The sequence below is a fragment of the Lissotriton vulgaris genome, chromosome 6 (genome assembly GCF_964263255.1).
Source record: "Lissotriton vulgaris chromosome 6, aLisVul1.2, whole genome shotgun sequence".
NCBI classification, from domain to species: domain Eukaryota; kingdom Metazoa; phylum Chordata; class Amphibia; order Caudata; family Salamandridae; genus Lissotriton; species Lissotriton vulgaris.
Window position 1 is genome coordinate 1,891,422,380 of NC_141694.1, and position 26,867 is coordinate 1,891,449,246.

The following is a 26,867-nucleotide window of genomic DNA, read 5'->3' on the forward strand; positions in this document are numbered from 1 at the left end:
GGAGTGGGGGGACCGAGAGGAGGTGAGTGTACTCCACGGTCACGTGCATTAGGACACGCTGGTAGTTACAGCTCCGCCGTTCTTCTGGGGCCCTTGGGCTTCTTTTCTTTGGCCTCGGGCCCTTCAGGGACCTCTCACTTGCACCACAGCTTGAGTACGTTACCTCTCTTGGGTTGCACTTTGGCTGTGACCAGAAGTGACGTCTGTGGTAACAGAATTGTCGCCAACTTCCCCTGAGGGGCCCAATGTACCCGGCGCCATGCCCGGCTGCTGTGATTGGCCCGGCCCTCGTGACTCCCTGCTGTGTGCTGCATCAAACCTATGAACTCCCAGAGGAGCCCGTCCTGGCCCCGCTCTGGCTGCCCAATGATGGGCGGCGCAGTGACTCTGGAGCCCGTCCTGGCCCCGCTCTGGTTGCCCAATGATGGGCGGGCGGAGTGACTCTGGAGCCGGTTCTGGCGCTGCGGGATGAGGGGTTCGGTCCCGCCCCACAGTGACCCCCCTTTAAATGAGCGCTGCCGGCGGCGTCTGTGCAGACACGGCGCGGCTCACCATGAGGGCGCAGGGCGCGGCGCTCCTTCTCCTGGGCCTGGTGGCCGTCAGCTGGGGGCTGGCCGGGGCGGCGGCTCAGGCGCCCCCCTGTGAGTACAACCCGTGCGGGGCTGGGGGCGTCTGCCGAGGGCCGGGACCTGGTGGGCGGTGTATGAGTGTGCGAGATACTGATGTGTCTGTGCAATGTGCGTGTCTGTTGCGCTGTGTGCGTACACGCACATCTGGGCGAGGTGTGTTTGTGTCTGTGCCTCTGTGCTTTGTGTCTCTGTCTGTGCTGTGTATCTGCTGTGTGTCTTTATACGTCCGTCCGTGAGCTGTGCAGGTGTGAGTCTGTGTGCTGTGTATGTCTGTGTATCTCTGTGGATGTCTGCCTGTCTGTCCACCCAGTGTGTGTATTGTCTGCTATGTCTGTGTGTCCGCGCGTTTTTTATGCACGTGCGCCCTCTGCTGGCAAGGTGCGGGCACACACCCGAGGAACGGATCTACCTTGGGTCAAAGGCAGACAGACAGTGGCCGAGGGGATGTGCTCTTTGTCCCCTCGCGGAGTGATCCGGGTACCGGTATTAGTGTTTTAGGGCTGTCAGCTACTGAAAAATAGTTTCGTGGTGGAAAAGGAAGTACATTTAAATAGAGACAAAGTGCTGTGAACCCGCCGAGAGAAGTATTGTCCGACAGCCCGAAGATGCGCTTTCGAAACATAACTCGTCTGCAACGAAAATATATGCGGGCTCCCTGACTTTATGGAATATGAAGGAAGGTGTGTAACAACACAGAAAAGTAAGAAGACATACCCTGACAGACAGCTCTGTAGTCTGACATCGATTAAGATGAGTGAATGTGGCTTATGGCCCGGGGCCCCCATCTTCCAAGGGCCCCAAGAGCAGGGCTTTAAGTGGGATGAAAAAACTGGGGGGTCTCTCAAAGGGGCGTAGCCACTAATTACGGGCGTGGCTTTTAAACGCTTGCGCTAAAAATCTGTGTTTAGCACAGTGTGCCGCCCGACTTGTATTTTGCTGTTTCTGTCATTGCATCCAGATATGCATTACAATAATCAACATCATACCTACAACAAGTAAGGACTATTGGCTTTGTCAATGGTTATTAGTTGCGTAAGATAAATAAGCTGAAACTATATCTTGTTACATATAATATTGAAAAAGCTTCCAATTAAAGCCCTGTTGACCCTACCACAATGTTGCTGCTCTTGCGTTCCAGAAGAGAAGGGAAATCCAGAGAGAAAATTACTCTCTCTAAAGGATTCCCCTTCCCCCACAACGCTCACCTGGCATGACGTCATGCCGTAACTTCTCCATTAGTGAGAAGTGAGCAGTGTGGGCAGCGCCCATCCATGTGCTCGTCTCGAAACGGGTCTCTATCGGGCTGTTTTGGGCCCTGGCACTTTTTTCCGGACTGCAGTGACAGTAAACTGCTGTCACTGCAGTCTGGAAAAAAACAGACCGCCTGTGCCAGGGCTCAAAACAGAGACCGATAGAGACCCGTTTCGAGGCCTCTTTTAAAAAACTCCCGGTGCTCAGACACCTTGAGACCCGGCCCACTTAAAGCCCTGCCCAAGAGACGGTAAACATTGCCTCCACTCGATCTTTGCCCCTTCTGCCCTCACCGCCTCCTGAAATGAATAGTTTGTCTCTGCAACAAAGACGCCTGGAGGGGGCAGCAGAGCGCAGAGGCTGCGGGGGCTTTCACCCCCCCCCCCGCACCTGTCTCCCCTGCACATGGCACAGCGATGGACACACCTCTCCCTGGCCCCTGGGGTTGGGTTTCGTGGCCCCTCACCCCGCACCTGTCTCCCCTGCACATGGCACAGCGATGGACACACCTCTCCCTGGCCCCTGCGGTTGGGTTTCGTGGCCCCTCACCCCGCCCCTGTCTCCCCTGCACATGGCACAGCGATGGACACACCTCTCCCTGGCCCCTGGGGTTCGGTTTCGTGGCCCCTCACCCCGCCCCTGTCTCCCCTGCACATGGGACAGCGATGGACACACCTCTCCCTGGCCCCTGGGGTTGGGTTTCGTGGCCCCTCACCCCGCACCTGTCTCCCCTGCACATGGCACAGCGATGGACACACCCCTCCCTGGCCCCTGGGGTTGGGTTTCGTGGCCCCTCACCCCGCACCTGTCTCCCTTGCACATGGCACAGCGATGGACACACCTCTCCCTGGCCCCTGGGGTTGGGTTTCGTGGCCCCTCACCCCGCCCCTGTCTCCCTTGCACATGGCACAGCGATGGACACACCTCTCCCTGGCCCCTGGGGTTGGGTTTCGTGGCCCCTCACCCCGCCCCTGTCTCCCTTGCACATGGCACAGCGATGGACACACCTCTCCTCTCCGTGGCCCCTGGGGTTGGGTTTCGTGGCCCCTCACCCCGCCCCTGTCTCCCTTGCACATGGCACAGTGATGGACACACCTCTCCCTGGCCCCTGGGGTTGGGTTTTGTTGGACAGGCCACATGAAGGGCTTGCTCCCTCCCCGCACGACCGGGCCCGAGCCCGGCTCCTCAGGTGTGACACGCAACAACCACCCGTTTCCCGTCTCATATGGGACCCCTGCCCCTGGACATCTCCACATCATGGACCCGAATCACTACCGGCCCCCTCGCCCAGCTTGGGTGCCATCTTGGACACAGCACCACGAGGCCGCGTGGCCTCCGATCGACCCTAACCCTGGGCCTGGCCCGGCCCGACATCCCGGCACCACCATCCACCCAGGAGGTGAGCGGACTACTTGGCAGGTCAATGGGAGAAAGAGGTGTCGATGGCTCTCCCCCGCCAGGTGCCGATCGCCCCCAGCTCCCTCGGGCACTGGCTCCACCCCCCTGCTGGGTGTCTGGACTCCCTCATCCCGGACCTCCCGACCTCCAAGTGCGAGGGTCCGGACATCAAAGGGGACCAGACCTATAACTGGGGCAGCTCCAGAGCAGGAAGGCAGTTGTATCCTGGAGTCGAGAGACGCAGTGAAGAACTCATCCTTGACGGACTACTGGCGCTACCGTAGTCCTGCCTTGCGAACTATCGTCCTGCCTGCTGGCGTGGCCGCGGACCGTTTGTAACCACCACCTTCATCGGGACCTGCTGGCTCCGCCGCGGACCGTCGCTACCTTCAACCATCCCGGGACCTGCTGGCTCCGCCGCGGCCCGATCATCTAGAACGCGGAGCTCGAGGATTGTGAGCTATTTCATCTACCAGATTGGTAACAAGACTGTCCCGCTACCCTTTTCCCAATCAAGAGACTAGAACCGAGGGGACCCCTGAGTCCAGACCTCCTTGTACCATTTCACCGTACTTAAAGAATTGCTTATAAAGAACGTTAAACCTTATCCTTGTGTGGTGTACATCTGTGGGGGGGAAATTACTCGTCTGTACGAACGCTGGAGACGGCTCTCCCCGGAGACCTCTCCCCTTATTCTCGGCCGACCCTCCCGGTCCGTCTAACATTGGTGGCCAGCGGCGCGATCCGAATCAACGCGTAATCGTACAGAGAGTAGCTCACCCCACGACGAAACCACAATGACAACCAAAGAGAGCGGATCCACCGAGAAATTCCAGATGGAGAAATTGGAAGAATACAGCCATCGTGAGTTGAAACAATTCTGCATTGAACTAGGTATCGCTACCACCGGTCTGAGTACTAAGGACGATTTCAAGCACGCCATTGAGTCATGGGCAGAAACCGGGGCCGTCAGACCCCCGGACCAAAATGTCGCAGCAGCAGAGAAAAACACCACGGCTCCCGAGGAGCGAAGAACGGGTCTTTCGCAAAACGAAATCCAAGAACGAGAGAGAAACAGACTACATGAACTAGAAATGGCCCGGCTCAAAATGGATGGCGAACTCAAATTAGCCGAACAAAAACTGAACCTAGAACATCTACGGCTCCGAGAAGAAAGGGAAGAAAAACAGAGACAAAGAGAGCTCGAAGAGAAGAGACTGGCGTATGAACACGAGCGCAAACTAGCAGAGATAGAATTACGTAAGCAGAACAAAGAATTAGGGGTGCCCGAGCAACCGCGCACCCCGGGAGCAACAGAAAAGAAAGTACACATCCCCAAGGATGTCGTTCGAGAATATTTCCGAGATGACGACATACAGCAGTGGTTCAAGGCCTACGAGATCGCTATGACCTCCCACCGGATCGATCGAAGCGACTGGGGAGCCGGTCTATGGGGGCGGTTCGTCAATGAGGGCCGCGATGCCCTGTTACAGCTCCCAGACCATCTGATGACCTCCTATGACCACATGAAAGCTACCCTCCTCACCCGCTATGGGCTCACACCCGAAATGTACCGCCAGAGGTTTCGAGACTGCACCCGGATCCCGGGTACAACTTGGGTGGAGTACGTGAACTATTTCAGCCGAGCCTTCGAGGGTTGGATCAAGGGGAGCAATGTAACGACCTACGAGCAACTCTTCAATCTCATGGTATGGGAGCATCTATCTAACAACTGCTTCGTCGAGCTCAGGCAGCACCTCCTCGACAGTAAATTGACTGATCCACGACAGCTCGCCGCCGAGGCTGACCGGTGGGAAATCACCCGAGTGGGCCGAAATGGGTTGCAGGAACAGAACCGGAACCACCCAGGTCAGCACCGTCCCCGAGGAGGAGGAGGGGGCCAGGGACGAGGAAGAGACAACGCCCCGGCCGCTTCCGCTGCCAACACACCACCCCCGGCCAACCGGGGCACCACCCCGGCGCGCCCGGGGTACAGAGCCAATGTCACGTGTCACCGATGCCAGCGAGTCGGCCACTACGCAAATGACCCGAATTGTCCACAGAGCCAGACTCCGAGACCCCGCCAGATGGCTGCCGCCGCCCTGGGGGAAGAACAAATCTCCGAAGAACACGAGGAACGTGAGCAAGAACACCAAGAATGGGAACCAGCCGCCATGGTTCTAGCGTGCCTAGGGGGAAAAGACATGGTCCCGCGGGCCCCCCTACCCGCCAACACCCGGAAGTACAGTCAGTGGGTGAACATTAATGGACGCAGGGCCGAAGCCCTACGTGACACCGGGGCCAGTGTGACAGCCGTCCGCTGTCACCTGGTGACCCCAGAACAGATCCTGCCGAACGTTCTCTGCCCTGTCCGTTCAGCCGACAATTCAGAGAGTCTATGTCGGATGGCCTGCGTCCCCTTCGAGTGGGGAGGAGTCTCCGGCATGTTGAAGGTGACGGTCCAAGATGATGCCCCCGTAGACTGTCTCCTGGGAAATGATCTGGAGAGTTCCCCATGGGCCGCTGTAGAGAGAAGACAGCACCTGGGGATGTTGGGCCTCCCGGACTGGGCTTGCGTAACCACCCGGTCCATGGCCGCCCGTGCCATCCCCCGACCCGAAGAACCTGAATGGCCGGCACCTCCTCCCCCGGTCGCTCCAGTAGAAGACACCGACCGTGCCGACCCCCCAGAGCAAACCCCGAAGGGCTCGCCCAGCTCCAGGACCTTCCCGACCTGGCTCAGTGGCGTCAGGAAGGGGGGCCCACCCAAGAACAGTTTCGTCAAGAGCAGAAGACCTGTCCCTCCCTCGAGGGACTCCGCCAACAAGCCCTCGCCCAGAGTGCAGGGGATACCTCCGGAACCCATTGGGTCTATTGGGACAATGACCTGTTGTACAGCGAACAGAGAATCGCGGAGTTAGGGGCCAGTCGAGTGCTAGTGGTGCCCCTCCGCTTTAGAGACTTTTTGCTAAACCTGGCCCACGATGTCCCCCTGGCTGGTCACCTGGGTCAGGACAAAACCTACAGTCGCCTGGTGACCCACTTTTTCTGGCCCAAGATGAGGAACGACGTACTCCAGCACTGCCGGTCTTGCCCCACGTGCCAGGCCAGCGGGAAGAGCGGCCGCAAGCTTAAAGCACCTCTGCAACCTTTCCCAGTGGTCACCACCCTGTTCGAGAGGGTGGGAATAGACATTGTGGGGCCCCTGGACCCCCGTACAGCACAAGGACATCGGTTCATCCTGGTACTGGTGGACCACGCCACCCGCTACCCCGAGGCTGTTCCCCTGCGAACTGTGACAGCCCCGGTGGTTGGCCGGGCCTTGATGGGGATCTTCTCCCGGGTGGGCTTCCCCCGAGAAGTCGTCAGCGACAGAGGCACAAACTTTATTTCAAAATACATGAAATCCCTCTGGCAACAGTGTGGGGTCAACTACCGATTCACGACCCCCTATCACCCTCAAGGAAATGGACTAGTTGAGCGGTTCAACCGCACGCTCAAAGGGATGATTGGGGGGTTGGAAGAGCCCCTCCGTCGCCAGTGGGATGTGCTACTGCCGTGCCTCCTCTTTGCCTATCGAGAAGTCCCCCAGAAGTCCCTCGGCTTCAGCCCGTTCGAACTCTTATATGGACACCCGGTGCGAGGGCCGCTCAGCCTAGTCAAAGAAGGTTGGGAAATGCCCCCTCTGAAGAACCCTCCAGATGTCTTCAAGTATCTCCTGACCCTACGCAACCAGACCAGACGGTTCAGAGAAATGGCTAAAGCAAACTTGGAGGCCAGTCAGGAAGACATGAAAAGGTGGTACGATCAAAATGCCTCCTCCATCGAATTTGAACCCGGCCAACAGGTATGGGTGATGTCTCCCACCGAACCATGCGCCCTGCAAGACAAATGGACAGGGCCCTTCAAAGTGGTCGAGCGCAAGAGCCCTGTCACCTATCTCATCGATATGGAATCTTCACGGAACCCCCTCCGGGTCCTCCACGCCAATAGACTAAAGCCCCACTTTGTGCGCTCGGAGCTCAGCCTCCTGATGGCAACAGACAGCGGAGCCGAAGAGGATTCCGAGCCTCTCCCTGATCTCCTACGGACTCGAGAGAAGGACGGCTCCGTGGACGGGGTCCGACTCTCGGAGGCCCTCACCCTGGAACAGCGTCAAGGCTGCCGAGACCTCCTACTGCAGTTCGCTGCTCTGTTCTCCCTCACCCCAGGGGTCACCCCCTGGTGCTCACACGATGTAGACACTGGAGACAGTCCCCCTATCCGACATCGGGCCTACCGCGTACCAGATCGGGTACGGGCCTGCATCCAAGAGGAGGTGTCCAAGATGCTCACGCTCGGGGTCATCGAGCCCTCAGACAGCCCCTGGGCCAGCCCAGTGGTACTGGTCCCCAAAGCGGCCGCCCCCGGCACCACTCCTGAGCTCCGGTTCTGCGTCGACTACCGGGGCCTGAATGCGGTCACCAGAACCAACGCCCATCCCATTCCCCGAGCAGATGAACTAATCGACCGCATGGGAGCTGCCCGCTACCTCAGCATCTTCGACCTGACAGCGGGCTACTGGCAGATCGGTCTCACACCCCGGGCCCAAGAACGATCTGCCTTCTCCACCCCTGATGGCCACTACCACTTCAAGGTCATGCATTCGGCATGAAGAATGCTCCAGCAACATTCCAGCGGCTAGTAAATCAGGTCCTGGCGGGACTCGAAGAATTCAGCGCCGCCTATCTGGACGATATCGCTGTGAACAGCCGCCACTGGTCCGACCACCTCAACCACCTCCGAGAGGTTCTGCAGGCCCTCCAACGAGCCGGCCTCACGATCAAGGCCAGCAAATGTCAAATTGGCCAGGGGTCCGTGACCTACCTCGGGCATCAGGTGGGAAGCGGTCTGGTGGCCCCGCTGCAACTCAAAATCGCTGCCATCCAGTCGTGGCAGCCCCCCATCACCCAGACCGAGGTCCGCGCCTTCTTGGGACTCACAGGCTACTACCGGCGGTTCGTGAGGGACTATGGCAGCATTGTGGGGCCCCTCACGGAACTCACATCCAAAAACCAACCAAAGAAGGTCAACTGGACCCCAGACTGTCAAGCGGCCTTCGAGAAGCTGAAGGCCGCCATGTGCTCCGCCCCTGTGCTCCAGGCCCCCGACTACAGTCGGGAATTTATCGTCCAAACGGACGCCTCCGACCATGGCATTGGGGCAGTCCTGTCCCAGCTGAACCCCGAAGGACTTGACCAACCAGTGGCCTTCATCAGCAGACGTCTCCTGGCCCGAGAGCAACGCTGGAGCACCATCGAGAGGGAGGCCTTCGCAGTGGTGTGGGCCCTCAAAAAGCTCCGGCCTTATCTCTTCGGTACCCACTTCCGGGTACAGACCGATCATCGGCCCCTGCAATGGCTAATGCAGATGCGGGGGGAAAACCCAAAACTATTGCGTTGGTCCATCTCCCTGCAGGGGATGGACTTCACCGTGGAACATCGGCCCGGACAGGATCACGCCAACGCAGATGGCCTGTCCCGCTTTTTCCGCCTCGACGAGGAGAGTCCCCAAGAGGATGGGTGACTCTACCCGCCTTCAGCTGGGGGGGACGCATGTTGGACAGGCCACGTGAAGGGCTTGCTCCCTCCCCGCAGGACCGGGCCCGAGCCCGGCTCCTCAGGTGTGACACGCAACAACCACCCGTTTCCCGTCTCATATGGGACCCCTGCCCCTGGACATCTCCACATCATGGACCCGAATCACTACCGGCCCCCTCGCCCAGCTTGGGTGCCATCTTGGACACAGCACCTCGAGGCCGCGTGGCCTCCGATCGACCCTAACCCTGGGCCTGGCCCGGCCCCGACATCCCGGCACCACCATCCACCCAGGAGGTGAGCGGACTACTTGGCAGGTCAATGGGAGAAAGAGGTGTCGATGGCTCTCCCCCGCCAGGTGCCGATCGCCCCCAGCTCCCTCGGGCACTGGCTCCACCCCCCTGCTGGGTGTCTGGACTCCCTCATCCCGGACCTCCCGACCTCCAAGTGCGAGGGTCCGGACATCAAAGGGGACCAGACCTATAACTGGGGCAGCTCCAGAGCAGGAAGGCAGTTGTATCCTGGAGTCGAGAGACGCAGTGAAGAACTCATCCTTGACGGACTACTGGCGCTACCGTAGTCCTGCCTTGCGAACTATCGTCCTGCCTGCTGGCGCTGCCGCAACCTTCTGAAACCTTCATCATCGTCGGGACCTGCTGGCGTGGCCGCAGACCGTTTGTAACCACCACCTTCATCGGGACCTGCTGGCTCCGCCGCGGACCGTCGCTACCTTCAACCATCCCGGGACCTGCTGGCTCCGCCGCGGCCCGATCATCTAGAACGCCGAGCTCGAGGATTGTGAGCTATTTCATCTACCAGATTGGTAACAAGACTGTCCCGCTACCCTTTTCCCAATCAAGAGACTAGAACCGAGGGGACCCCTGAGTCCAGACCTCCTTGTACCATTTCACCGTACTTAAAGAATTGCTTATAAAGAACGTTAAACCTTATCCTTGTGTGGTGTACATCTGTGGGGGGGAAGTTACTCGTCTGTACGAACGCTGGAGACGGCTCTCCCCGGAGACCTCTCCCCTTATTCTCGGCCGACCCTCCTGGTCCGTCTAACAGGTTTCGTGGCCCCTCACCCCGCCCCTGTCTCCCCTGCACATGGCACAGCGATGGACACACCTCTCCCTGGCCCCTGGGGTTGGGTTTCGTGGCCCCTCACCCCGCACCTGTCTCCCCTGCACATGGCACAGCGATGGACACACCTCTCCCTGGCCCCTGGGGTTGGGTTTCGTGGCCCCTCACCCCGCCCGTGTCTCCCCTGCACATGGGACAGCAATGGACACACCTCTCCCTGGCCCCTGGGGTTGGGTTTCGTGGCCCCTCACCCCGCACCTGTCTCCCCTGCACATGGCACAGCGATGGACACACCTCTCCCTGGCCCCTAGGGTTGGGTTTCGTGGCCCCTCACCCCGCCCCTGTCTCCCTTGCACATGGCACAGCGATGGACACACCTCACCTCTCCGTGGCCCCTGGGGTTGGGTTTCGTGGCCCCTCACCCCGCCCCTGTCTCCCTTGCACATGGCACAGTGATGGACACACCTCTCCCTGGCCCCTGGGGTTGGGTTTCGTGGCCCCTCACCCCGCCCCTGTCTCCCCTGCACATGGCACAGCGATGGACACACCTCTCCCTGGCCCCTGGGGTTGGGTTTCGTGGCCCCTCACCCCGCACCTGTCTCCCCTGCACATGGCACAGCGATGGACACACCTCTCCCTGGCCCCTGGGGTTGGGTTTCGTGGCCCCTCACCCCGCACCTGTCTCCCCTGCACATGGCACAGCGATGGACACACCTCTCCCTGGCCCCTGGGGTAGGGTTTCATGGCCCCTCACCCCGCCCCTGTCTCCCTTGCACATGGCACAGCGATGGACACACCTCTCCTCTCCGTGGCCCCTGGGGTTGGGTTTCGTGGCCCCTCACCCCGCCCCTGTCTCCCTTGCACATGGCACAGTGATGGACACACCTCTCCCTGGCCCCTGGGGTTGGGTTTCGTGGCCCCTCACCCCGCCCCTGTCTCCCCTGCACATGTGCACAGCGATGGACACACCTCTCCCTGGCCCCTGGGGTTGGGTTTCGTGGCCCCTCACCCCGCACCTGTCTCCCCTGCACATGGCACAGCGATGGACACACCGCTCCCTGGCCCCTGGGGTTGGGTTTCGTGGCCCCTCACCCCGGACCTGTCTCCCCTGCACATGGCACAGTGATGGACACACCTCTCCCTGGCCCCTGGGGTTGGGTTTCGTGGCCCCTCACACCGCACCTGTCTCCCCTGCACATGGCACAGCGATGGACACACCTCTCCCTGGCCCCTGGGGTTGGGTTTCGTGGCCCCTCACCCCGCCCCTGTCTCCCTTGCACATGGCACAGTGATGGACACAGCTCTCCGTGGCCCCTGGGGTTGGGTTTCGTGGCCCCTCACCCCGCACCTGTCTCCCCTGCACATGGCACAGCGATGGACACACCTCTCCCTGGCCCCTGGGGTTGGGTTTCGTGGCCCCTCACCCCGCACCTGTCTCCCCTGCACATGGCACAGTGATGGACACAGCTCTCCCTGGCCCCTGGGGTTGGGGTTCGTGGCCCCTGGAGCTCCTGCTGGAGTGGACACCCTGCAGTGTTTGTTGGCGTGGCCCGGGCAGCTTGAGGTGCTTTTACTTCCTGCTGTTAGAAGGCCCGGCAGATGGAAGCCATGTCCAGGGAAGCCAGCCCAGGCGAGGTGGACACAGACCTGGTGCTGTGATGTGTGGGGGAAGGGAACGGTGTGTGGAATGTCTCCTTCAAGGGATTTTCGAGTTGCCTCCAGAAGGGTTCAGGTTTTTGCACTTCAATGTGATCCATAACACCAGGTTAAAGTCCACCGCTGCAGCAGCTGTCAGACCCCGCTGGCCCATCTGTGGAGTCTTGCAGGGGGTCCGCTCCACAACCTTCTGCGTGGTGTCCACATCTTGCATTCTGTTCAGACTGGGAAGCTTGTGCTTTTGGTCGAGGAGTCCCATATTTCAGAGCGCTCTTTGTCAGTCAAGGTGGGGGGAGGGGATGGCTGCTCAGAGACACGCCATTGCTTCTGTACACCAGCAATTCGAGTTGTATCACTGTCGGTAGGATGTCAGCTAGGATTTACGTGACCGTATAGAAGGGCGAGTTTATTTTTGAAGTTCATGCAACTTCAAGGTGGATTTCAATATCCTTACAATGTGTGGCAGTGAGTACTCTATTCCTTATAATACATGGTCACTCCATCACTCTTCCCACAAACCTTGCTGTGATATAAAATGTATATTATAAATCGGAGCGTGAGCAAACTCTCTGCGGCAACCCCTAGCTCAGTTTACCGGGACAAGTCCGACATCGAAGATGGTGTGGCGGCGGGGGCGGGGCTGCGGCAGTGATTGACAGCGCAGCACAGCAGGCTGCAGAAACAGTGCAGCTGCAGTGTGCGCATGCCAATGTTTGGCGACTCATTTTTTGGACTTGCCTGCGCATGCGAACCTTGTATAGTACATTCCCCTCCCTCCCCAACAGCGACTCAGGGTGCGAGGGACCCCGGCCCCCTGGGTCTCATATGGGCAGGCACTAACCCTGCTCTTAGCCAATCCTGGGGCACTGGTGCTGCTAATGCAGCGACAGGATTGGCTGAGACTTTACCGCGCAGCCTGGTGCATTTAATTCAAAGTCAAAATGATGGAACATCTGAGGCGACAGCGCAGCGCGTGATCTGATCCGGGGTGTGGAGAAGGAGCGGAGGTCCGGACTGAGGAAGGTAAGTTTAGTTTTCTTTATTTTATTACCCACTCCGTCCCCCGGCCCGCACAACACTCCCGTCCCCCCCTTCACCCGCCCGTAACTGCATAGATATATGTAGACTAGCCCCACCGTCTCCGGAGCTCTGTTGCTTCGCATTCATACATTCAGGCATTGTAATACTTCTTACATTTACAGACAGGGTGTGACATGTCAAATGTGACTTGCACACCATCAACAGCGCCAGCTCAGGTAAGGGTGTGCTGGCTGCAAACATCTCTTACCACAGGCTTACACAGGCAGATGTCTGGCGGTGGTCATGTGTGACAGGACTATCTATGCCTGCCTGATGTTGGGCATTGTGTTGTGGTGCGGATGTGCTCTGTTTTTTTGTGTTCGGTCTCTTTGTGCTTGAGTGTTGCTGTGTAAAGTGATCCCTCTGTTCTCTTTTAACTGTTCTTTTGCGTTGTGCTGTGGTATGATTGAATTGTGTTGTTGGGTTTTCGTGGCTGTTGCTGTTTTAGCGTCTGTTATCTTTTTATCGATGTCAACCAATGCCCCTAGACTCCCTGCCCAAGCCTCCGAAGACAAACAACCACTCCTTGGCCCCCTATGTGCGCCTCACACGTCCCTGCAGCATCGCAGAATCTCCCAGAATGCATCACACATGGAAAGAGGAAGGAAGGAGGAGAAATGGAGATATGTCCCCTTGGTTCGCCTCTGTTGGGTGGGCACACCATTTTGGCGCAAACCAAGGTTTACAAGCCTTTGTAAGTCTGGGTTTGCATCACAATCTGTGGATGGAGACATGGGAACGCTCCCGCTCCTCCTTTGTAAGGGCTACCCAGCGCCAAGCAACGCAAGGCAGCACTATGCACCGCATTGTGTTACTTTGAATTCACAAAAAAATGCAAAACCATGTAAGATGGCTTTGCATGGCTTAGTAAATAACAAAAAAGATTTTGTGTCGGGGTGTGCCACAAAGATGACGCAACCCTGACACAAAATCTGCCCCATGTTGTGGCAGTAACAGTCAGTGCAGCGATGCAGCGCGTGGTCACTGTGGTGAAGTCAGAGCCTGAACACCAGGTGGTGTCTCCGTGTCTAGGTGGGAAGCATCGAGCCCACCCAGACACCACCCTGTGTGGTGGGGCGATGCCGGGACCGTGACCCGTGCCACGAGAATCCCCGGCCTCACTGCCTTTTATCAATTGCAGGGAGAATCGGCACGTGTCCCCCGGAAGAGGATGGGAAGTGTGACACAGTGACGACAACTGCAACCAAACCGTGCAAAGCCGACGGCGACTGCCCCTTCCCACTGAAGTGCTGCGGCTCCTGCGTGAAGACGTGCGTGCACCCCATACACAGTAAGTGTCATCGCCTCTTCATGGACAATGAAAAGTAAACTCAGATGTGCTCTGCTCTCTTGAAGGTGTCACCTGGACAGCATCCCTTGCCTTGACCTTACATTGACCTTCTTGGGTCTTCTCCACCACTGAGGACAGGCTTCCTCTCACCTTCCCTGCACCATTAGACCCAGGCCAGGAGAAAACAAGGAAGTATGGGCAGGGTCAGAGGTCAAGAATCAAAGGAAGAGGATGGACAGTCCAATAAAGGCCACATGGAGTGGCAGAGCTGGGCTTGGCCATCTCTTGTCACCTGGTCTTGCGTCTCTCACACACTGGCCCTTCACGCCCCCCCACACACCCTTCTGTCACAACACACTGATGTGGACTTGTGGAGTAACCTGCCCTCATCCACCTGTGTCTCCATAATCCATCCTTCTTCACTGCTGACCAGTGTGACCCACAGACCTCCCATGCAACCCCTTTGATGCACATGAGCCCTCATGCCTGGAATGGGCACCTGTGCTTTGGCACAACAGGGTACGGGCGAGCGGTACCATGGCCTTCTCACCCCTGTGCAATGGTCTTCTGCCCTCTGGGCAGGTGACGCAAGATGGCGTAGGAAGAATGTCAAGAGCTCGATGAGGCCTGAGGTAAATCATCACTAGTGCTTTCAAGTTCAGAACCTAGGGGCAGGCTCGGGCTGAGCTCAGTGGAGGGCATGTAATGGCGTTGATTGGCATGTGCTGTGCATTGCTGATGTAGCGAGCTTTGGAAATGGTGGGGCTCCGCCCTGGGGTTTAGTGAGTGGCGTGAGTGACCCTGAGAGTTCAGGTGAAGGGAGCCTCCCTCTAGAACAGAGTTCTTCAAACTTTTTGATGCCGAGACCCCCTTGTAAAACCTTTTTAGGGGTAAGGACCCCCTTCCGACAAAAGTTTCTAGAAACTGGTACTCCTCATCATCATCTTTTGACAACCATAAATGCGCCTGTTAGACCTCATCAATTCCATCCATCATTCATCCACTCACACTTTCACACATCCATCCATCCTTTCATCCTTCCATCCATCCATCAATCCTTCATCCATCCACCCTTTCATCTTTCCATCCATCCTTTACCCATCCACCTTTCCATCCATCCACCCATCATTCATCCACCCACCTTTTCACACATCCATCCATCATTCATCCATGCAACCTTTTATCCATCCATACATCCATCCACCCTTTCATCCTTACATCCTCCCATCCATACATCCATCCTTCATCCATCCACCCTTTCATCCATACATCCATCCACCCACCCTTTCATCCATTCACCCATCATTCATCCCCCCACCTTTTCACACATCCATCCATGCATCATTCATCCAAGCAACCTTTTATCCACCCATACATCCATCCATCCTTCATCCGTCCACCCTTTCATCCTTCCATCCATCCACACTTTCATCCATCCATCCATCCTTCATCCGTCCACCCTTTCATCCTTACATCCATACATCTAACCTTCATCCATCTTTCACCCATCCACCCTTTCATCCTTACATCCATACATCCATCCTTCATCCATCCACCCTATCATCCTTCCATCCTTTACACATCCACCCATCATTCATCCACCCACCTTTTCACACATCCATTATTCATCCATGCAACCTTTTATCCATACATACATCCATCCACCCTTCCATCCATCCATCCTTCATCAGTCCACCCTTTCATCCTTCCATCCATCCACCCTTTCATCCATTCATCCACCCTTTCATCCATTCATCCATCCTTTCATCCATCCATTCATCATTCATCCACCCACCTTTTCACACATCCATCCATCCTTCATCCTTACATCCATCCATCCACCCATCATTCATCCACCCACCTTTTCTATGCCTCTCTCATTGGGGGGGGGGGGGGGGGGGTCAGTATCTCTCTGCAACTTCTTCCTTCTTTCCCGATCATGGGAGGGCATCTGTGTGCCTCCCTGCTGAGGGCGGGGGACGTGTCACAGGAACCACAGCTCCAGGCACGCAATATCCATTGACCTCATAGGGCTACACTACAGCCTGCTCCCCCAGTGCCCCTCTGCCCCCCCCCCACTTCCCCTCCTCCCCCAGCTCGATATGGCTTCAGAGACACACACACCCAGCCACACCCGAGTACTTGACAGGTCTTTAAAAGACCTTTTACTTGTTAATGAGGCTTTGATGTTTTTCACACCTCGGTGTGAATTAGGCCTCCGCCGTGAGCACCCTCAGCCCAATGCCAGGAACTGCACTCTGACAGAATCTGTGACCCCCTTCCAAGGACTCCACGACCCCCCTAGGGGTCGCGCCCCACAGATTGAAGACCTCTGCTCTAGAAAGATAAGAAAAAAGGGGCTGAATAGTGCACTTTAGACTGGGGACTGCACAATACAGACACGCAAATAAATATTTAAAAAAAATCATAATTAAAAATAAATAATTAAAGAATACACACCATCCTAAATATATTAAATATGATACATCTTAGAACAAATCATAAAAATAACTATATCAGAACTCCACAGTAGTATTTTAATAAATAAATAGTAAATAGAATAAACTGTATCCCTCAACCACCCCAACTCAACACATAAACATAAATATAACTAATTAAATGTGCTATATGGAAAATATATTATAATCTTTATTTAATGATAAATCAATAATTTAAAAATGAAAACACTACCCACCAAAACGCAATTCTTTTCACTACCCATGAAACACACACGAAATAATAGTTTACAAAAACATATATACAAGTATTTTTATAAATTAAAATTATTTAAATATGCATATATTTTGTAAAAATAAAGACTCGCAGAGCTAATATTGATCAACAAATATCTATTTGCATACATTTTACTCATACAGTACCCATCCAATACTCTAACACCCTACAATTCACAATTAAAATATATTCAATAATTTAAGCTTTTAATAAGCATTCAGGCAAATAAATAAAAAGTTAAAATAATAGTCAGTTAATACTAAATAAAAATACTAAATACTAAATAAAAATAAGCAATCAGTTAATCAACTGCATTTGTATGGAGCGGCACTGTCACCCCTGGGGTATCTGGGCGCTGGGGTTGCTGTGTCTTTGTCGAAGAGCCCGGTCTTGAGCTTCGTTCGGAAGTCTTCCAGGGAGGGGTCTGTATGGACATGGAGGGGCAGGTCGTTCCAGGTCTTCTTGGTGATGTATGGGAAGGAAAGCTGCAACAAATGCGGGAAGGTGTGGACGAGAGGCGGGGTGATGAACTCAGATATCTGGTGGGTAGATGGAATTTCAGTCAATGGTTGACATAGGAGGGCCCTTTATCATGTAGGACTTTGTTGGCGTGGGTGAGGAACTTGAACTGGCATTGCTTCAGGATAGGGAGCCAGTAGAGGTTTCTTAGGGGGGGTGATGTGGGTTTGTTTTGGTATGTTCAGGATGAGTCTGGCTGCAGCATTCTGTATGGTCAGTGGTCTTCTCAGGAGTTGGGTGGATCCCGGCATTGAGGGCGTTGCGTAGTTGAGTCGACTGGTGACAAGGGTCTGGGTGACGGTTTTACTAGCGTTGACTGGGATCCATCCGAAAATTCTGCAGAGCATGGGAAGAGTGTGGAAGCAGGATGTGGAGACTGCGTTGTTTTGTCATTTCATGGTCAGTTCGCTTTCAAGGATAATGCCTACGTTGCATGCTTGGTTGGTTGGTGTGGGTGTTGGTTCGAGTTCTGCTGGCCACCAGCTGTGGTTCTAGATGGAGGTGTTCGTCCCAAAGTTCAGTATTCTGTCTTATCAGAGTTGACCTTGAGGCAGTTGTTTCACAACCAGTTGGCTACATTGCCCATGGCCTCACGGAAGACTGTTTTGGTGATGTAGGGGTCTTCGGTGCGTGAGAGGATTAGCTGAGTGTCACCTACGTAGAAAATTATGTTGATGCCATGGGTTCTGATGATGTCTTTGAGGGAGGTCATGTAGGTATTGAAAAGGGTTTGGATGAGGGATGATCCTTGCGGGTACACTGCATATGATGCTCTTGAGTTCAGAGGTGAAAGGAAGCAGTCAGATGCTTGACTTGCGACCTGGGAGGAAGACCAGAGGTCAAGGGCTACTCAATGGAGCCACGCAACAGCCTCCATTTGTACTCATGGGGGGTGAGGAGGGCTGTTAGGGAGGCTGGAGGGAGGGGAGCGGGATCAGCGTCGGGAGCAGGAAAGAACGGCTGGAACTGGCAGGGCCGAATCAATGCGGTAGCAAATGAAAAAATCCACCACCCTAAATAAAAAAATAATTAATGTTAGAAATGAATCCAATAAATCACAGAATTAACAAAAGTAATCAGACCCGAGCAGGCCTATGGGCAGCGGGAGCAATGAGGGCTGAAGTGACTGGGAGCTCAGTCCCTAGCTTGTGGAGCTATAGTGGCAGCAGGGAGACCGGCTTGATGACCAGAGGTCAAGAACTACTCAATGGAGCCACGCTCTGGCCACCGAATGTAGTCCTGGGAGGTGAGAGGGGCAGTTAGGAGGTGGAAAGGTGGGGAGAGGTATCAGCAGGGAGGGAGAAAAACCACCTGGAACCGACAGGGCCGAATCAATGCGTTATCGAATGCAAAAATGAATCACTCCAAAAATTAACTCATCAAATAAAAGAATAACATAAGTAACCTGACCCGAGTAGGCCTGTGGGCAGCGGGAAAATTGAGAGCAGAAGTGAGTGGGAGATCAGTTTCTAGCTCATGGAGTGAGTGCGATGACCAGACAAAAATAATTTGAAATACTACCCACAAAAGCCCCCAATAAACCACACAACCTGAAATTAAATTTCAACTGACAATTTAAATATGATTAACCATGTAAACAAAAAATCTACATATTAAAAAGCTAAATGACTCAATCAAAATTAATTAATACATAATTAGAAAACACAGCCAACAAAATCCCCCAATGAACCCAACAAACAGAAAATGGCAAAAATATATGTTTTAAACACATATTTTTGCCATGTTGTCAAGCCAGGGGTGACAAGAAATGTTCCGCAGTGGGTACCACCTGACCTTGATACGCCAATGGGTTGCATAACTGGCCAACAGATATGTCATCATAAAGGGACCTAGCCCCGCTTTACAGAGGCTGAGTGGAGGAGCCCTCAGTCCACTCAGTCAAAAGCCTTCCCTGCATCGAGTGAGAGGTAGAGGGCCGATGCATTGGAGCATTTTGCTGCGGCATCCACATTTACCTCCAGTCGCATATTACCTTGAGCCTGACTATTTCAAAGGAATCCTGACTGGCAGCTACACATCAGTGTCAGCCAGATGCAGTGTCGTTGGGAGGCCAAGATGGAGGTAAATATTTTAACATCAAAGTTTAGCCGGGCAATGGATCTACAGGAAGAGCAGGCCAGCAGATCCTTGCCTGGTTTCAGCAGGAGGGTTACGGTGGATTCCATCATGGTTGGCATAACAGATTTGGTGGTAAGAAAAGAGTTGAAAACCTTAGTTAGGGGTTCCGCTACGAGTTCACAATAAGCTTTATAAAAAGTCACTGAGAATCCATCTGTCCCGGGGCCTTATTGGCTTTTAATTGATGTATGGCTGACTTCACCTCTTCTGGAGTCATTGTCTCCTCCATTTCCTGGACGAGCATAAGCCCAACATGTGGAAAGGTAAACTCATGTGAGTAGAGGGCCTGAGAGGCTTCTGATGGGGAATGGGCTTGATAAAGCAGGGCATAATATGTCTTGAAAAAGTCAAGAATATTGGTGTTGTCAGTATTGGAACCCCCTGCCTCATCTCTAATGGCAGAAATACGGTTTCTGCTTTACTTTCTCCTCAGTTTATACGCCACCAACGGATGCACCTTGGCCCCTTCATATAGTATTTCTGGTTATTGTACAGGAGTTTGTGCGCCATATCTGTCACGTAGAGCTGTTCTAATTCACCCCAAACTCATCTCAGTTCTGCAATAAACCTTATTGGAGTTTGTGGCATGGTAATTGTACTCAAGTTGGGAAAGGTGGGTCTCTATGTCCACCCTCTGAGCCTTGGTTACTCAGACGAAGGTGTATGTGTGATTTATAAGTTCCCCTCTCAGTACCACTTTTGCAGCATCCCATAGGGGAGCTCATGATACCTCTTGGTAATCTTTTCCTTAAAGTAATGCTTTAAAGGCTCTTGTACTGAGTCTTGCAGCGCCGGATCTCAATAAATAAGTCTTATTTATTTCTCTTTTGGTACCTTAAGGCGGCGCCGGGAAACCCTTGGGTAGCTGTGCGCCTTATAAAAGCAATAAATAAATAAATAAATAAATAAAATAAATGCCATTTCGTTAAGATAGCACTGCGAGGTCACACACTGAGGGAGTGTGGCTGCGACTAGGGCCACGAATGGTCAGAAAAGGATCTGGGTGTCCACAGTGGTGGAAATTATCCTCGGTAGGAGCAAGGTAACTACTAAGAAGTCAACCGTGTGTGCGTTTTGTGTACGTGAGAATAGTAGATATTGTAGCATTTCCCCACATGAGTTATCCTCCAACTATCCAGCAGGCTGAGATCATACACGCCCGACATAAGGGTTGAGGGGGGCGGGTATGTGTTGTAATGGGCCACTGAGCACTCTAAGGTGGAGTCCAAAACTCCCAACCCTAAGATTAGCTCTCTCATAGCATAACGGGCCAGACATGGGAATAATGAGCCATAAAAATCCTCTTTTTTGTCATTGGGGCCAGGAGCATGTGTGAGCCCTCACCCCTACCACTCAACCCTCTCTGTTAACATGGGACAAACCTACAACTATACACAGGCCACCCCTTTAGTCTTGTTGTGATTGGGGGCATGAAACTGTAACAGGTACCAGTAGGAGTGGAGTCTCTTGGCTTCCAGAGCTAGGAGACATGTCTCTAGAAGGATGGCGAGGGCTACCTCCTTTTGGAAGTGTTTTCCGTTTCATGGGAGAGTTGAGCCCCTAAATGTTTCAGGAAGCTATGAGGAGGCGGTGGGGCCAAGGAACACCTGGAGATGATATCTCATCATTTATGTGGGCCATGACTGTAGAGCAAACATTAGTAAAGAAGGTAAGGCCCTCACCCCCCAGGAGGAATCTTGTGCCCTGACCTTGTGAACCCTAGAGGGTCGTGTGCACCCTGGAACGGTGCGTAAGGGAAATGACTGGGACTGTAGGATTAGGTTCAGCAACATCAGCGGGAGCAAAACTGCATTCAACAAGAAAAACAAGAGAAACTTTAGCATCTGGGTATTGACCATCAGCTGCAGGAAAAGGGGCAACTCAGGGGGATTCTAGGGACCCTGCCCACCCACAGCATCTGCTTGAAGAAGAATATCATATCCATCATATCCACATGGGATCCACATGGTTCTGGGAGAAGCCATGAAAAAAAGGAACATTCTTGCAGGTGTGAGGAGGCGGCTCTGCAATTGCCCAACCTCTGGGCCTGGTGCCAACTTCAGATGCTAGTAGTTTATCAGTCACCGTATGGAACAGGCTGGTCCATGTGCCAATCATACCAGTGCATGACTTTCCTGGAAGCGGTGCGGGATGTCTTTGAAGGTGGTCGTTGCCATTAATCTAACCACGGGGAGTCGGGATATGCCGATGGGGCGCTGACGGTCTTGGTAGGAAGGACCTTATGCAGCAGGGTTCGGGCTTCATCTGGTTGCACACGGCTACCTGTTTGTTGTTGATTGTAAAGATTAAGCGCAGCTGGAAGCCCCTCTGATACTTTATTTTCTTTTTACATAAGTAAGATAGTGCATCCCTAAAATCACAGTGTTTGGCCAAGGTCTGGTTCGATATAGCCTGAAGAAGTGAAAGGTTGTCACCCTCAAGGTGATGGGATCCATTTTCCAAGCCGCTCTCAAGATGTCCTCCTTGAACCTATAGGAATGGACTCTGGTGAGCACATGTGATGCCAGATGGTTCGGCTGCGAGTATGCGGAGAATACAGGGTGAGTGCAATTGTGGGTGAGATCCTGCCCCTCAGAATCCTGGAGGATGTGTTGAAACAGCTCCTGGACATAACTTTGAAGCTAAACGTTAGGTACAGTGGCGCTCACACCTGTAATCCATATACTGTTCATCCTGGCACCGTCCTTGTATCCTCCCTGGACATCTCCCAAGAGTCGTTGTTGGGTTTCAAGCGCTGACACCTGTCCATCAGATCATTCTGCATCTGGTCCTGCTGCACCACCATTGCTTCCAACAGGTCCACGCGCGACTCAAGCCCTTTCACGGTTTGATTGCGCTCTATGAGCGCTTTGGTGACGTTTGCAGTCATGGCAGCGATGCCCCGCTTCATCTCCTGAAGGAGAGACTGGATATCTCCTTTCGTTGCTGGGAGGATAGCTCCAGGGGGAGGGTGCCTGGCCTCCATAGTGCCACCACTCCAGCCATTTCCATGGCCAATAGAATGTCTTTGATTGAGAAGGAAGCCTTTGCCGCAAAGATGCCATGACGAAAGGCCCCCCCTCATAGAGACTCTGTTGCCAGTACAGAGTGTGAGTGAGCCATGCCAAGGAGGTGAGCGAGTCAAATACTGGCATAAATGGACCCAGGTAGGAAGTCATGCCATCCCCAGGAAGAGAATGCGCTCCCAGAGCGCCGTGGATCTCGCTGGCAGTGTTTCTCTGCTTTCCGGGCTGATGGCACCGGTGGCACCGGGGTGCTTGAGCTAAGTGGGCAGCCATTTTTGGCGGGCAACCGCTACAATCAAACTCACAGAAGTGAAGCCAGCTCACTGCCGCCACCCGCTTCGCCAAAGCCATGACTTCCTCTGGCCTCTAGGGTGAGGGCGTCCACCCATTGCCCCCTCCTGACCCGTTGTGGAGGGGTGTTGGCCATTTGTAGGAGCCCCTGCTCTGGAGCTGAGAGGAGAGATGCCATCATGAGTTCTTGTCCAAGCCAACCCCCTCAGGATCCACCATTTTTTGACACAACACTCAAATCGTTACACAAGGAGTGTTCAACATTCCTTGAGCCAGAACCAGAAAGGCCACATTGATTCCTCTGCAACACTTTGCAACCCGGGGTCCTACTCCTTACCATATCTGCAGCCCTCCCTGTGCACGACCCAGAAAAACTCTCCTGTGTAACATCGCTTGCAGTTTTATTTGGAACAACAGTTTTCGAGGTGGAGCCAGGGTGATTTGGGGGTAAGATAAAGTTTCCTTGCCATCGGAGTTTGATACGCAATACTTCTCTTAGACAGCCCCATCTCTCTTCCACTTCTCTTTGGTCCTTCTGGCTTTTGACTACGGTTTGCTGAAACCAAAAATTCTCTGAGATGCATTTCTTGTTCCTTCCATTCCCATGAATGAGTGGATGGCTTGATGGCAGCGCAGTTGGCTTCCGAAGCCATCCCTCCATCTACACATGGCGTGCTTCACGTTTCAAACCCGAGGACTTGAATTACCAGTGAATCTGAGAGCGAACGGTAAGGACATCAACATAGGGGCTGGTCACGATGGGAATCGGAAATCGGGACTGCCTGATAGACTGTCGGCGGCCCCGATATAGGCGTTACAATGCGACCATCACCACGGCGGTCGCATTGCCTAGCTTTTGTATTGCGGCAGGTGCTGCTGGCTGCAGCACACTCCACAATACAAAAAGGTATCACTTTACATATCCCTGCACTACATGGCAAGCACCGTGCGGTGCCGGTCACATGGTGCAGGGACAGGTAGGGGGGAACCATTGGTGTCCACCAGGGCCCACATTGGAGGGCCAGGGGGCTACGGGCCGCCAAAGTCCCTTTCCGCCGGCCTTTTCATGGCAGGTTAAACGCCATGAAAAGGCCGACAGAAACAGACATTGTAATCCTTATGGTGGTGCCTGGGAGGCACCGCCACCATTGGCAGTGACTGGGAGGCACCGCCACCATTGGCAGTGACTGGGAGGTACCGCCACCATTGGCAGTGACTGGGAGGCACCGCCACCATTGGCAGTGACTGGGAGGTACCGCCACCATTGGCAGTGACTGGGAGGCACCGCCACCATTGGCAGTGACTGGGAGGTACCGCCACCATTGGCAGTGACTGGGAGGCACCGCCACCATTGGCAGTGACTGGGAGGTACCGCCACCATTGGCAGTGACTGGGAGGCGCCGCCACCATTGGCAGTGACTGGGAGGCACCACCACCATTGGCAGTGACTGGGAGGCACCGCCACCATTGGCAGTGACTGGGAGGCACCGCCACCATTGGCAGTGACTGGGAGGTACCGCCACCATTGGCAGTGACTGGGAGGCGCCGCCACCATTGGCAGTGACTGGGAGGCACCACCACCATTGGCAGTGACTGGGAGGCACCACCACCATTGGCAGTGACTGGGAGGTACCGCCACCATTGGCAGTGACTGGGAGGCACCGCCACCATTGGCAGTGACTGGGAGGTACCGCCACCATTGGCAGTGACTGGGAGGCACCGCCACCATTGGCAGTGACTGGGAGGTACCGCCACCATTGGCAGTGACTGGGAGGCACCGCCACCATTGGCAGTGACTGGGAGGTACCGCCACCATTGGCAGTGACTGGGAGGCACCGCCACCATTGGCAGTGACTGGGAGGTACCGCCACCATTGGCAGTGACTGGGAGGCGCCGCCACCATTGGCAGTGACTGGGAGGCACCACCACCATTGGCAGTGACTGGGAGGCACCGCCACCATTGGCAGTGACTGGGAGGCACCGCCACCATTGGCAGTGACTGGGAGGTACCGCCACCATTGGCAGTGACTGGGAGGCGCCGCCACCATTGGCAGTGACTGGGAGGCACCACCACCATTGGCAGTGACTGGGAGGCACCACCACCATTGGCAGTGACTGGGAGGTACCGCCACCATTGGCAGTGACTGGGAGGCACCGCCACCATTGGCAGTGACTGGGAGGTACCCCCACCATTGGCAGTGACTGGGAGGCGCCGCCACCATTGGCAGTGACTGGGAGGCACCACCACCATTGGCAGTGACTGGGAGGCACCGCCACCATTGGCAGTGACTGGGAGGCACCGCCACCATTGGCAGTGACTGGGAGGCACCGCCACCATTGGCAGTGACTGGGAGGTACTGCCACCATTGGCAGTGACTGGGAGGCACCGCCACCATTGGCAGTGACTGGGAGGTACCAGCACCATTGGCAGTGACTGGGAGGCGCCGCCACCATTGGCAGTGACTGGGAGGCACCGCCACCCTGGTAGGGACTTCAATCCCCTCCACCGCAACAGCGGGCTCAAGAAGCCTGTCGGATATGTGGATAGTCGGTCTTTCTGACCGCCACCCCTTCTCCACCCATCCTAAAGTGGCGGGCGTTGAAAATAGTTTCGATGGTGGTGAACCGCCACTGACAGCCTGTCGGTCCATAATTCTGCCAGAGTTACTGGCTCAAGGCACAAGGCCCCAGTCACCTGTGCAATAAAGGTACAATTCGGCTGCTGCACCAGCTCACAACTCATTACCACTACCACCATTCACAGGCCACAGAACTCACAGATGTGACTACAGGGTCAAACGTATGGCAGCTGTTAGGCTTAGCGTGGGCCTTGCGTTGAACTTTCAGAAGGACATCGCTTTACATTGACCAACACAAACGAAGAGAGTGCGCTTGAATATACATTCTCTGCATAGCAAGGGGGGGTTCTTTTAAATACCAAATTTACCTAAAAGTCACCTTGTGGACAATAAATAATATGCTTGGTATTACGACAAGACAATCTACATTAAATAATTTCAGTCCTGGTGGGGGCTTGCTGGGGCCTTCTCAAATCCCAGGACGCAGCTTTCCATGACTCCCCTCACACTCCGATGTTTGATATCCTCTGTTGTCTGGGTCTGGAAATGTATGTAATGTCTTTTCTCCCTCATTTCTGAATGTCTTTGAGGTTCATAGAGGACACAGAGGGTCCCAGGAAATGTTTCGGGTCCTAACTGTTTGTGTTTCCTCTTCTTTCTAGTTGACCCCGGACCGCGTGGACTGAGCTTCTCGTAAAGACGCGTCTCTGCTGCACGACATGTTTGCTGGGTCCGAAACCATTCACAGAGACCTGAGGATGAGGCTGAGGATGAGGCTGAGGATGAGGCTGCCAGGAACCCTAACTCAGTTGTTTGGATGATTTGCAGAATATAGGAGAGTCCGGATTGGATGGTTCCCATGACCGCAGTTTGAAAGGCCTGTGTTGATTGGGTGATCATGCATGCACTGAATGTCCTTTAGTAACCAAAGGCATTCAAACAGAATGGATGCTTTGCGCTCACGCCCACCTGGGCAGAGACCTGGGGCTTCCTGCCACATGCCAATGATGAGCTTCCGGTGACAGTTGCTCTCACAGAAGACCTGAAAGGATATCAGCCTCCTGGGACCTGCTCAGAGCTCCCTGGCAAGCCCTCCTCTCTGGGAAGAGTGTGAGTCTGGCCTGAAATGAAAATCCATGTCGTCTCCGCTGTGCTGTCAGCTCTTCACACTCATTGAACCACTTTATTGGCATGAATTATAAGACCCTGGCTAGCAAAGCAAATAAAGAGATGCAGCTCTACTATATGTGGCTAATTGTTTTCCATCATGTTAAGGATTTCTACACCTTCTCTGAGATCTGTATTTACTGGTGAAATGTCACCAACAGAGTGTGAACCCTGCACCCCACTGCTAGTCTGTGTTATCTGATGTTGTAAAGCACATTTGTATAACTTGGTATTTCACAATCAGTTGCCTCTTTGTACTCCAGGAGGCAGACTTTTGTCTCAAAGTTGGGTAGGCCAATGGTGGATGGTGGTTATTTGACCGCCTCCAGGCCTGTGTGATGGTGGTTTGGAGGGTTGGCCTGGGTGGTCTATCTTGATGAACAGGGGGCTGATTTTGCAATTTTCTAACCAAACACGCAGTGGCATTGCATTCTTGGGGGCGGTGGGGG

General features: G+C 54.4%; 1 long non-coding RNA gene across 1 annotated transcript; it reads left to right on the forward strand.

Moving 5' to 3' along the window:
* Nucleotides 1-361: 361 nt before the first annotated feature.
* LOC147709791 (uncharacterized) lies at nucleotides 362-26,495 on the forward strand. Its single transcript, XR_015296572.1, has 3 exons — nucleotides 362-641; nucleotides 13,815-13,964; nucleotides 25,914-26,495. It is a non-coding gene; the product is annotated as an uncharacterized LOC147709791 (long non-coding RNA).
* Nucleotides 26,496-26,867: the final 372 nt, after the last annotated feature.